This window comes from Pan troglodytes, chromosome 1 (genome assembly GCF_028858775.2).
Source record: "Pan troglodytes isolate AG18354 chromosome 1, NHGRI_mPanTro3-v2.0_pri, whole genome shotgun sequence".
Taxonomy (NCBI): domain Eukaryota; kingdom Metazoa; phylum Chordata; class Mammalia; order Primates; family Hominidae; genus Pan; species Pan troglodytes.
In genome coordinates, this window is record NC_072398.2 from 20,722,400 (window position 1) to 20,734,510 (window position 12,111).

Genomic DNA, 12,111 nt, shown 5'->3' on the forward strand with positions numbered 1-12,111 from the left:
AAACCCACCTCCAAAGCAAGCAATTCATCCAAGAAAAAGCCCGTCTCCACGCTCCGTTGCTCCTCTCGCACGGACCGCCTGGCCCCCGTGTTCTGGCGCAGCCCAAGCCCCCTCCACCCTACCCCGGCCTGCTCAAGAGGGCGCTGCCTAACGGAGCCGGGCGCTTCCTCTCTAAGGCTCTATCGCTCTTGCTCTCTAGCTCCCTCCGCCTCTCTCTTCTAGGTTTCCCCCTGGACCTCGCGCTACTTCTGTCATTTTCCCTCTGTCTCTCTGTCTCTCTCTCTCTCTTTCTCTGTCCCTCTCTCTTTCTCAGCCTCTCTGTCTGTCTCCTTCCCTCTCGCCCTCGCCTGTCTCTCTCGATAGCTGTCTCTGTCCCTCCTTCGGTTTCTATCTCTCCATCCATCTCGTCCTTGCTCTCCTCCAAGCCGCGTGTGTGTGTGCGTGCGTGTGTGTCTGTGTCTGTGTGTGTCTCTGTGTGTCTGTGTGTGTGTGTGTGTGTCCGCGCGAGCGCGCCCGCGTGTTGTCTCTGTGTGGGGGAGTGGATTTGCTCCTGGTGGTGGTGGGGTGTGTCTGGGTTTCTCTCAGGCCCTCTCACCCGAGATCAGGCCGCCGCCTCTATTGCCAGCGCGGGGCAAAACAGGGCCACCCCCCGACCGGCTACACCCCACGCCCTCTTGCCCCCCGGCCGGGTCTTGGTCGGGACAAGCGACCGTGGTGGGGGCGTTGTGAGAGAAAGGCCCCGCGCGGCTGGGCCGGCTGTTCGCCTTGGGCCAGCCCTGACGGCTCTGGGTGGGTGGGGCAAGAGGGGGCCTCGCAGGAGCCCCTGTGCGGCGAGGGATCCAGAACGCTGCCTCCGCGACAGGGCGGAGGACCGGAGGGCGTCCCAGGATCGTGGGCCCTGGGCCCTGACGCCTCGGAGCACTCCCTGCTCCGAGCGGGCCCGATGTGGTGGAAGCTCGGGAGCACGGGAGCCGGGGGAAGGCCGCGGGCCAGCGGCTCGGGGGTCCCCGATCCGAGCCCCGCGGCCCCGGGCTGGCGGTGACGGCCGCAATCCGGCGGGCACGGCCGGGCCGGGCCGGGCTCTTGGGGCAGCCAGGCGCCTCCTTCGGCGTCTACGGCCATACCACCCTGAACGCGCCCGATCTCGTCTGATCTCGGAAGCTAAGCAGGGTCGGGCCTGGTTAGTACTTGGATGGGAGACCGCCTGGGAATACCGGGTGCTGTAGGCTTTTTCTTTGGCTTTTTGCTTTTTCTTTCCTTTTCTTCCAGACGGAGTCTCGCTCTGTCGCCCAGGCTGGAGTGCAGTGGCGCCATCTCGGCTCACTGCAAGCTCCGCCTCCCGGGCTCACGCCATTCCCCGGCCTCAGCCTCCCGAGTAGCTGGGCCTACAGGCGCCCGCCACCACGCCCGGCTAATTTTTTCTATTTTTCCTAGAGACGGGGTTTCACCCTGTCAGCCGGGATGGTCTCGAGCTCCTGACCTCGTGATCCACCCGCCTCGGCCTCCCAGAGTGCTGGGATTACAGGCGGGAGCCAGCGCGCCCGCCCGGCCTGCTGTAGGCTCTTTTGGCTTCCCCGCTGCCTCCCTTCCCCCTACAGTCGCCATGCTCGCCAACCTCCCCTGACTCTGCTCCTCCTTTACCGCCCACCTACACCCCCGCCGCAGCCGCAGCCGGGGTCCTCCTCCTGGGGCTCCGCCCCTACTGCACGCCGGGCAGCAGCATCCCACCGCTTCCGCCTCGCCGCCGCCCCGCCAGGAGCCCGGCTCCAGCCTGGGAGGGCAGGGGGCCGGACCCCAAAGGCGCAGCCGCGGGTTCCCTGCCGTTCGCGGTACCTTCCCGCTCCCGGAACGCCCAGGCGATTCAATTCACCCGTCGGGCGCCGTCGTCGCACCCTTCCAAACCGGGGGAAGGGGCGAGCAGGGGCAGCGGGAACCACAGACGCCAGCCAAGACCTCGGCTCCAGAACGCATGGGCTGCTTTACCCGGGGGAAGGACGTTGCTTCGCCAGCCACCAGGAAAACAGTCCCTGTGCACCCGGGATTCCCAATGCCCCCCACTTCGTGTCGACGACTCCAGTCCCGAGGACACGCCAGAGACCCAGGCCTCCGGGCCCGCCCGGGGCCACGGCTCCCGCCAAACGGGCGGGCACGCTCTGCAAATCTCCGGGCCCGCCGCAAGGCACCCAGAGCACAGGGAGGTGCCAAGAAAGGCAGGAGCCTACGAAACCCACCTCCAAAGCAAGCAATTCATCCAAGAAAAAGCCCGTCTCCGCGCTCCGTTGCTCCTCTCGCACGGACCGCCTGGCCCCCGTGTTCTGGCGCAGCCCAAGCCCCCTCCACCCTACCCCGGCCTGCTCAAGAGGGCGCTGCCTAACGGAGCCGGGCGCTTCCTCTCTAAGGCTCTATCGCTCTTGCTCTCTAGCTCCCTCCGCCTCTCTCTTCTAGGTTTCCCCCTGGACCTCGCGCTACTTCTGTCGTTTTCCCTCTGTCTCTCTGTCTCTCTCTCTCTCTTTCTCTGTCCCTCTCTCTTTCTCAGCCTCTCTGTCTGTCTCCTTCCCTCTCGCCCTCGCCTGTCTCTCTCGATAGCTGTCTCTGTCCCTCCTTCGGTTTCTATCTCTCCATCCATCTCGTCCTTGCTCTCCTCCAAGCCGCGTGTGTGTGTGCGTGCGCGTGCGTGTGCGTGTGCGTGCGTGTGTGTCTGTGTCTGTGTGTGTCTCTGTGTGTCTGTGTGTGTGTGTGTGTGTGTGTGTGTCCGCGCGAGCGCGTGCGAGCGCGCCCGCGTGTTGTCTCTGTGTGGGGGAGTGGATTTGCTCCTGGTGGTGGTGGGGTGTGTCTGGGTTTCTCTCAGGCCCTCTCACCCGAGATCAGGCCGCCGCCTCTATTGCCAGCGCGGGGCAAAACAGGGCCACCCCCCGACCGGCTACACCCCACGCCCTCTTGCCCCCCGGCCGGGTCTTGGTCGGGACAAGCGACCGTGGTGGGGGCGTTGTGAGAGAAAGGCCCCGCGCGGCTGGGCCGGCTGTTCGCCTTGGGCCAGCCCTGACGGCTCTGGGTGGGTGGGGCAAGAGGGGGCCTCGCAGGAGCCCCTGTGCGGCGAGGGATCCAGAACGCTGCCTCCGCGCCAGGGCGGAGGACCGGAGGGCGTCCCAGGATCGTGGGCCCTGGGCCCTGACGCCTCGGAGCACTCCCTGCTCCGAGCGGGCCCGATGTGGTGGAAGCTCGGGAGCACGGGAGCCGGGGGAAGGCCGCGGGCCAGCGGCTCGGGGGTCCCCGATCCGAGCCCCGCGGCCCCGGGCTGGCGGTGACGGCCGCAATCCGGCGGGCACGGCCGGGCCGGGCCGGGCTCTTGGGGCAGCCAGGCGCCTCCTTCGGCGTCTACGGCCATACCACCCTGAACGCGCCCGATCTCGTCTGATCTCGGAAGCTAAGCAGGGTTGGGCCTGGTTAGTACTTGGATGGGAGACCGCCTGGGAATACCGGGTGCTGTAGGCTTTTTCTTTGGCTTTTTGCTTTTTCTTTCCTTTTCTTCCAGACGGAGTCTCGCTCTGTCGCCCAGGCTGGAGTGCAGTGGCGCCATCTCGGCTCACTGCAAGCTCCACCTCCCGGGCTCACGCCATTCCCCGGCCTCAGCCTCCCGAGTAGCTGGGCCTACAGGCGCCCGCCACCACGCCCGGCTAATTTTTTCTATTTTTCCTAGAGACGGGGTTTCACCCTGTCAGCCGGGATGGTCTCGAGCTCCTGACCTCGTGATCCACCCGCCTCGGCCTCCCAGAGTGCTGGGATTACAGGCGGGAGCCAGCGCGCCCGCCCGGCCTGCTGTAGGCTCTTTTGGCTTCCCCGCTGCCTCCCTTCCCCCTACAGTCGCCATGCTCGCCAACCTCCCCTGACTCTGCTCCTCCTTTACCGCCCACCTACACCCCCGCCGCAGCCGCAGCTGGGGTCCTCCTCCTGGGGCTCCGCCCCTACTGCACGCCGGGCAGCAGCATCCCACCGCTTCCGCCTCGCCGCCGCCCCGCCAGGAGCCCGGCTCCAGCCTGGGAGGGCAGGGGGCCGGACCCCAAAGGCGCAGCCGCGGGTTCCCTGCCGTTCGCGGTACCTTCCCGCTCCCGGAACGCCCAGGCGATTCAATTCACCCGTCGGGCGCCGTCGTCGCACCCTTCCAAACCGGGGGAAGGGGCGGGCAGGGGCAGCGGGAACCACAGACGCCAGCCAAGACCTCGGCTCCAGAACGCATGGGCTGCTTTACCCGGGGGAAGGACGTTGCTTCGCCAGCCACCAGGAAAACAGTCCCTGTGCACCCGGGATTCCCAATGCCCCCCACTTCGTGTCGACGACTCCAGTCCCGAGGACACGCCAGAGACCCAGGCCTCCGGGCCCGCCCGGGGCCACGGCTCCCGCCAAACGGGCGGGCACGCTCTGCAAATCTCCGGGCCCGCCGCAAGGCACCCAGAGCACAGGGAGGTGCCAAGAAAGGCAGGAGCCTACGAAACCCACCTCCAAAGCAAGCAATTCATCCAAGAAAAAGCCCGTCTCCGCGCTCCGTTGCTCCTCTCGCACGGACCGCCTGGCCCCCGTGTTCTGGCGCAGCCCAAGCCCCCTCCACCCTACCCCGGCCTGCTCAAGAGGGCGCTGCCTAACGGAGCCGGGCGCTTCCTCTCTAAGGCTCTATCGCTCTTGCTCTCTAGCTCCCTCCGCCTCTCTCTTCTAGGTTTCCCCCTGGACCTCGCGCTACTTCTGTCGTTTTCCCTCTGTCTCTCTGTCTCTCTCTCTCTCTTTCTCTGTCCCTCTCTCTTTCTCAGCCTCTCTGTCTGTCTCCTTCCCTCTCGCCCTCGCCTGTCTCTCTCGATAGCTGTCTCTGTCCCTCCTTCGGTTTCTATCTCTCCATCCATCTCGTCCTTGCTCTCCTCCAAGCCGCGTGTGTGTGTGCGTGCGCGTGCGTGTGCGTGTGCGTGCGTGTGTGTCTGTGTCTGTGTGTGTCTCTGTGTGTCTGTGTGTGTGTGTGTGTGTGTGTGTGTGTCCGCGCGAGCGCGTGCGAGCGCGCCCGCGTGTTGTCTCTGTGTGGGGGAGTGGATTTGCTCCTGGTGGTGGTGGGGTGTGTCTGGGTTTCTCTCAGGCCCTCTCACCCGAGATCAGGCCGCCGCCTCTATTGCCAGCGCGGGGCAAAACAGGGCCACCCCCCGACCGGCTACACCCCACGCCCTCTTGCCCCCCGGCCGGGTCTTGGTCGGGACAAGCGACCGTGGTGGGGGCGTTGTGAGAGAAAAGCCCCGCGCGGCTGGGCCGGCTGTTCGCCTTGGGCCAGCCCTGACGGCTCTGGGTGGGTGGGGCAAGAGGGGGCCTCGCAGGAGCCCCTGTGCGGCGAGGGATCCAGAACGCTGCCTCCGCGACAGGGCGGAGGACCGGAGGGCGTCCCAGGATCGTGGGCCCTGGGCCCTGACGCCTCGGAGCACTCCCTGCTCCGAGCGGGCCCGATGTGGTGGAAGCTCGGGAGCACGGGAGCCGGGGGAAGGCCGCGGGCCAGCGGCTCGGGGGTCCCCGATCCGAGCCCCGCGGCCCCGGGCTGGCGGTGACGGCTGCAATCCGGCGGGCACGGCCGGGCCGGGCTCTTGGGGCAGCCAGGTGCCTCCTTCGGCGTCTACGGCCATACCACCCTGAACGCGCCCGATCTCGTCTGATCTCGGAAGCTAAGCAGGGTCTTGCCTGGTTAGTACTTGGATGGGAGACCGCCTGGGAATACCGGGTGCTGTAGGCTTTTTCTTTGGCTTTTTGCTTTTTCTTTCCTTTTCTTCCAGACGGAGTCTCGCTCTGTCGCCCAGGCTGGAGTGCAGTGGCGCCATCTCGGCTCACTGCAAGCTCCGCCTCCCGGGCTCACGCCATTCCCCGGCCTCAGCCTCCCGAGTAGCTGGGCCTACAGGCGCCCGCCACCACGCCCGGCTAATTTTTTCTATTTTTCCTAGAGACGGGGTTTCACCCTGTCAGCCGGGATGGTCTCGAGCTCCTGACCTCGTGATCCACCCGCCTCGGCCTCCCAGAGTGCTGGGATTACAGGCGGGAGCCAGCGCGCCCACCCGGCCTGCTGTAGGCTCTTTTGGCTTCCCCGCTGCCTCCCTTGCCCCTACAGTCGCCATGCTCGCCAACCTCCCCTGACTCTGCTCCTCCTTTACCGCCCACCTACACCCCCGCCGCAGCCGCAGCCGGGGTCCTCCTCCTGGGGCTCCGCCCCTACTGCACGCCGGGCAGCAGCATCCCACCGCTTCCGCCTCGCCGCCGCCCCGCCAGGAGCCCGGCTCCAGCCTGGGAGGGCAGGGGGCCGGACCCCAAAGGCGCAGCCGTGGGTTCCCTGCCGTTCGCGGTACCTTCCCGCTCCCGGAACGCCCAGGCGATTCAATTCACCCGTCGGGCGCCGTCGTCGCACCCTTCCAAACCGGGGGAAGGGGCGGGCAGGGGCAGCGGGAACCACAGACGCCAGCCAAGACCTCGGCTCCAGAACGCATGGGCTGCTTTACCCGGGGGAAGGACGTTGCTTCGCCAGCCACCAGGAAAACAGTCCCTGTGCACCCGGGATTCCCAATGCCCCCCACTTCGTGTCGACGACTCCAGTCCCGAGGACACGCCAGAGACCCAGGCCTCCGGGCCCGCCTGGGGCCACGGCTCCCGCCAAACGGGCGGGCACGCTCTGCAAATCTCGGGGCCCGCCGCAAGGCACCCAGAGCACAGGGAGGTGCCAAGAAAGGCAGGAGCCTACGAAACCCACCTCCAAAGCAAGCAATTCATCCAAGAAAAAGCCCGTCTCCGCGCTCCGTTGCTCCTCTCGCACGGACCGCCTGGCCCCCGTGTTCTGGTGCAGCCCAAGCCCCCTCCACCCTACCCCGGCCTGCTCAAGAGGGCGCTGCCTAACGGAGCCGGGCGCTTCCTCTCTAAGGCTCTATCGCTCTTGCTCTCTAGCTCCCTCCGCCTCTCTCTTCTAGGTTTCCCCCTGGACCTCGCGCTACTTCTGTCATTTTCCCTCTGTCTCTCTGTCTCTCTCTCTCTCTTTCTCTGTCCCTCTCTCTTTCTCAGCCTCTCTGTCTGTCTCCTTCCCTCTCGCCCTCGCCTGTCTCTCTCGATAGCTGTCTCTGTCCCTCCTTCGGTTTCTATCTCTCCATCCATCTCGTCCTTGCTCTCCTCCAAGCCGCGTGTGTGTGTGCGTGCGCGTGCGTGTGCGTGCATGTGTGTCTGTGTCTGTGTGTGTCTCTGTGTGTCTGTGTGTGTGTGTGTGTGTGTGTGTCCGCGCGAGCGCGCCCGCGTGTTGTCTCTGTGTGGGGGAGTGGATTTGCTCCTGGTGGTGGTGGGGTGTGTCTGGGTTTCTCTCAGGCCCTCTCACCCGAGATCAGGCCGCCGCCTCTAGTGCCAGCGCGGGGCAAAACAGGGCCACCCCCCGACCGGCTACACCCCACGCCCTCTTGCCCCCCGGCCGGGTCTTGGTCGGGACAAGCGACCGTGGTGGGGGCGTTGTGAGAGAAAGGCCCCGCGCGGCTGGGCCGGCTGTTCGCCTTGGGCCAGCCCTGACGGCTCTGGGTGGGTGGGGCAAGAGGGGGCCTCGCAGGAGCCCCTGTGCGGCGAGGGATCCAGAACGCTGCCTCCGCGACAGGGCGGAGGACCGGAGGGCGTCCCAGGATCGTGGGCCCTGGGCCCTGACGCCTCGGAGCACTCCCTGCTCCGAGCGGGCCCGATGTGGTGGAAGCTCGGGAGCACACGAGCCGGGGGAAGGCCGCGGGCCAGCGGCTCGGGGGTCCCCGATCCGAGCCCCGCGGCCCCGGGCTGGCGGTGACGGCCGCAATCCGGCGGGCACGGCCGGGCCGGGCCGGGCTCTTGGGGCAGCCAGGCGCCTCCTTCGGCGTCTACGGCCATACCACCCTGAACGCGCCCGATCTCGTCTGATCTCGGAAGCTAAGCAGGGTCGGGCCTGGTTAGTACTTGGATGGGAGACCGCCTGGGAATACCGGGTGCTGTAGGCTTTTTCTTTGGCTTTTTGCTTTTTCTTTCCTTTTCTTCCAGACGGAGTCTCGCTCTGTCGCCCAGGCTGGAGTGCAGTGGCGCCATCTCGGCTCACTGCAAGCTCCGCCTCCCGGGCTCACGCCATTCCCCGGCCTCAGCCTCCCGAGTAGCTGGGCCTACAGGCGCCCGCCACCACGCCCGGCTAATTTTTTCTATTTTTCCTAGAGACGGGGTTTCACCCTGTCAGCCGGGATGGTCTCGAGCTCCTGACCTCGTGATCCACCCGCCTCGGCCTCCCAGAGTGCTGGGATTACAGGCGGGAGCCAGCGCGCCCGCCCGGCCTGCTGTAGGCTCTTTTGGCTTCCCCGCTGCCTCCCTTCCCCCTACAGTCGCCATGCTCGCCAACCTCCCCTGACTCTGCTCCTCCTTTACCGCCCACCTACACCCCCGCCGCAGCCGCAGCCGGGGTCCTCCTCCTGGGGCTCCGCCCCTACTGCACGCCGGGCAGCAGCATCCCACCGCTTCCGCCTCGCCGCCGCCCCGCCAGGAGCCCGGCTCCAGCCTGGGAGGGCAGGGGGCCGGACCCCAAAGGCGCAGCCGCGGGTTCCCTGCCGTTCGCGGTACCTTCCCGCTCCCAGAACGCCCAGGCGATTCAATTCACCCGTCGGGCGCCGCCGTCGCACCCTTCCAAACCGGGGGAAGGGGCGGGCAGGGGCAGCGGGAACCACAGACGCCAGCCAAGACCTCGGCTCCAGAACGCATGGGCTGCTTTACCCGGGGGAAGGACGTTGCTTCGCCAGCCACCAGGAAAACAGTCCCTGTGCACCCGGGATTCCCAATGCCCCCCACTTCGTGTCGACGACTCCAGTCCCGAGGACACGCCAGAGACCCAGGCCTCCGGGCCCGCCCGGGGCCACGGCTCCCGCCAAACGGGCGGGCACGCTCTGCAAATCTCCGGGCCCGCCGCAAGGCACCCAGAGCACAGGGAGGTGCCAAGAAAGGCAGGAGCCTACGAAACCCACCTCCAAAGCAAGCAATTCATCCAAGAAAAAGCCCGTCTCCGCGCTCCGTTGCTCCTCTCGCACGGACCGCCTGGCCCCCGTGTTCTGGCGCAGCCCAAGCCCCCTCCACCCTACCCCGGCCTGCTCAAGAGGGCGCTGCCTAACGGAGCCGGGCGCTTCCTCTCAGGCTCTATCGCTCTTGCTCTCTAGCTCCCTCCGCCTCTCTCTTCTAGGTTTCCCCCTGGACCTCGCGCTACTTCTGTCGTTTTCCCTCTGTCTCTCTGTCTCTCTCTCTCTCTTTCTCTGTCCCTCTCTCTTTCTCAGCCTCTCTGTCTGTCTCCTTCCCTCTCGCCCTCGCCTGTCTCTCTCGATAGCTGTCTCTGTCCCTCCTTCGGTTTCTATCTCTCCATCCATCTCGTCCTTGCTCTCCTCCAAGCCGCGTGTGTGTGTGCGTGCGCGTGCGTGTGCGTGCGTGTGTGTCTGTGTCTGTGTGTGTCTCTGTGTGTCTGTGTGTGTGTGTGTGTGTGTGTGTCCGCGCGAGCGCGCCCGCGTGTTGTCTCTGTGTGGGGGAGTGGATTTGCTCCTGGTGGTGGTGGGGTGTGTCTGGGTTTCTCTCAGGCCCTCTCACCCGAGATCAGGCCGCCGCCTCTAGTGCCAGCGCGGGGCAAAACAGGGCCACCCCCCGACCGGCTACACCCCACGCCCTCTTGCCCCCCGGCCGGGTCTTGGTCGGGACAAGCGACCGTGGTGGGGGCGTTGTGAGAGAAAGGCCCCGCGCGGCTGGGCCGGCTGTTCGCCTTGGGCCAGCCCTGACGGCTCTGGGTGGGTGGGGCAAGAGGGGGCCTCGCAGGAGCCCCTGTGCGGCGAGGGATCCAGAACGCTGCCTCCGCGACAGGGCGGAGGACCGGAGGGCGTCCCAGGATCGTGCGCCCTGGGCCCTGACGCCTCGGAGCACTCCCTGCTCCGAGCGGGCCCGATGTGGTGGAAGCTCGGGAGCGCGGGAGCCGGGGGAAGGCCGCGGGCCAGCGGCTCGGGGGTCCCCGATCCGAGCCCCGCGGCCCCGGGCTGGCGGTGACGGCTGCAATCCGGCGGGCACGGCCGGGCCGGGCCGGGCTCTTGGGGCAGCCAGGCGCCTCCTTCGGCGTCTACGGCCATACCACCCTGAACGCGCCCGATCTCGTCTGATCTCGGAAGCTAAGCAGGGTCGGGCCTGGTTAGTACTTGGATGGGAGACCGCCTGGGAATACCGGGTGCTGTAGGCTTTTTCTTTGGCTTTTTGCTTTTTCTTTCCTTTTCTTCCAGACGGAGTCTCGCTCTGTCGCCCAGGCTGGAGTGCAGCGGCGCCATCTCGGCTCACTGCAAGCTCCGCCTCCCGGGCTCACGCCATTCCCCGGCCTCAGCCTCCCGAGTAGCTGGGCCTACAGGCGCCCGCCACCACGCCCGGCTAATTTTTTCTATTTTTCCTAGAGACGGGGTTTCACCCTGTCAGCCGGGATGGTCTCGAGCTCCTGACCTCGTGATCCACCCGCCTCGGCCTCCCAGAGTGCTGGGATTACAGGCGGGAGCCAGCGCGCCCGCCCGGCCTGCTGTAGGCTCTTTTGGCTTCCCCGCTGCCTCCCTTCCCCCTACAGTCGCCATGCTTGCCAACCTCCCCTGACTCTGCTCCCCCTTTACCGCCCACCTACACCCCCGCCGCAGCCGCAGCCGGGGTCCTCCTCCTGGGGCTCCGCCCCTACTGCACGCCGGGCAGCAGCATCCCACCGCTTCCGCCTCGCCGCCGCCCCGCCAGGAGCCCGGCTCCAGCCTTCCCGGGAGGGCAGGGGGCCGGACCCCAAAGGCGCAGCCGCGGGTTCCCTGCCGTTCGCGGTACCTTCCCGCTCCCGGAACGCCCAGGCGATTCAATTCACCCGTCGGGCGCCGTCGTCGCACCCTTCCAAACCGGGGGAAGGGGCGGGCAGGGGCAGCGGGAACCACAGACGCCAGCCAAGACCTCGGCTCCAGAACGCATGGGCTGCTTTACCCGGGGGAAGGACGTTGCTTCGCCAGCCACCAGGAAAACAGTCCCTGTGCACCCGGGATTCCCAATGCCCCCCACTTCGTGTCGACGACTCCAGTCCCGAGGACACGCCAGAGACCCAGGCCTCCGGGCCCGCCCGGGGCCACGGCTCCCGCCAAACGGGCGGGCACGCTCTGCAAATCTCGGGGCCCGCCGCAAGGCACCCAGAGCACAGGGAGGTGCCAAGAAAGGCAGGAGCCTACGAAACCCACCTCCAAAGCAAGCAATTCATCCAAGAAAAAGCCCGTCTCCGCGCTCCGTTGCTCCTCTCGCACGGACCGCCTGGCCCCCGTGTTCTGGCGCAGCCCAAGCCCCCTCCACCCTACCCCGGCCTGCTCAAGAGGGCGCTGCCTAACGGAGCCGGGCGCTTCCTCTCTAAGGCTCTATCGCTCTCGCTCTCTAGCTCCCTCCGCCTCTCTCTTCTAGGTTTCCCCCTGGACCTCGCGCTACTTCTGTCGTTTTCCCTCTGTCTCTCTGTCTCTCTCTCTCTCTTTCTCTGTCCCTCTCTCTTTCTCAGCCTCTCTGTCTGTCTCCTTCCCTCTCGCCCTCGCCTGTCTCTCTCGATCGCTGTCTCTCTCCCTCCCTCGGTTTCTATCTCTCCATCCATCTCGTCCTTGCTCTCCTCCAAGCCGCGTGTGTGTGTGCGTGCGCGTGCGTGTGCGTGTGCGTGCGTGTGTGTCTGTGTGTGTGTGTGTCTCTGTGTGTCTGTGTGTGTGTGTGTGTGTGTGTGTGTGTCCGCGCGAGCGCGTGCGAGCGCGCCCGCGTGTTGTCTCTGTGTGGGGGAGTGGATTTGCTCCTGGTGGTGGTGGGGTGTGTCTGGGTTTCTCTCAGGCCCTCTCACCCGAGATCAGGCCGCCGCCTCTAGTGCCAGCGCGGGGCAAAACAGGGCCACCCCCCGACCGGCTACACCCCACGCCCTCTTGCCCCCCGGCCGGGTCTTGGTCGGGACAAGCGACCGTGGTGGGGGCGTTGTGAGAGAAAGGCCCCGCGCGGCTGGGCCGGCTGTTCGCCTTGGGCCAGCCCTGACGGCTCTGGGTGGGTGGGGCAAGAGGGGGCCTCGCAGGAGCCCCTGTGCGG

At 66.9% G+C, this 12,111-nt stretch overlaps 5 non-coding genes across 5 annotated transcripts; all 5 read left to right on the top strand.

Annotated features, from left to right (window-relative positions):
* Window positions 1–1,110: 1,110 nt before the first annotated feature.
* On the top strand, window positions 1,111–1,229 carry LOC129138546 (5S ribosomal RNA). The gene has a single exon (XR_008541870.1). It is a non-coding gene; the product is annotated as a 5S ribosomal RNA (ribosomal RNA).
* Window positions 1,230–3,373: 2,144 nt separating this feature from the next.
* On the top strand, window positions 3,374–3,492 carry LOC129138442 (5S ribosomal RNA). The gene has a single exon (XR_008541686.1). It is a non-coding gene; the product is annotated as a 5S ribosomal RNA (ribosomal RNA).
* A 2,141-nt stretch (window positions 3,493–5,633) lies between these two features.
* Window positions 5,634–5,752, top strand: LOC129138425 (5S ribosomal RNA). Its single transcript, XR_008541663.1, has one exon. It is a non-coding gene; the product is annotated as a 5S ribosomal RNA (ribosomal RNA).
* A 2,126-nt stretch (window positions 5,753–7,878) lies between these two features.
* On the top strand, window positions 7,879–7,997 carry LOC129138539 (5S ribosomal RNA). Its single transcript, XR_008541863.1, has one exon. It is a non-coding gene; the product is annotated as a 5S ribosomal RNA (ribosomal RNA).
* Window positions 7,998–10,121: 2,124 nt separating this feature from the next.
* On the top strand, window positions 10,122–10,240 carry LOC129138536 (5S ribosomal RNA). Its single transcript, XR_008541860.1, has one exon. It is a non-coding gene; the product is annotated as a 5S ribosomal RNA (ribosomal RNA).
* Window positions 10,241–12,111: the final 1,871 nt, after the last annotated feature.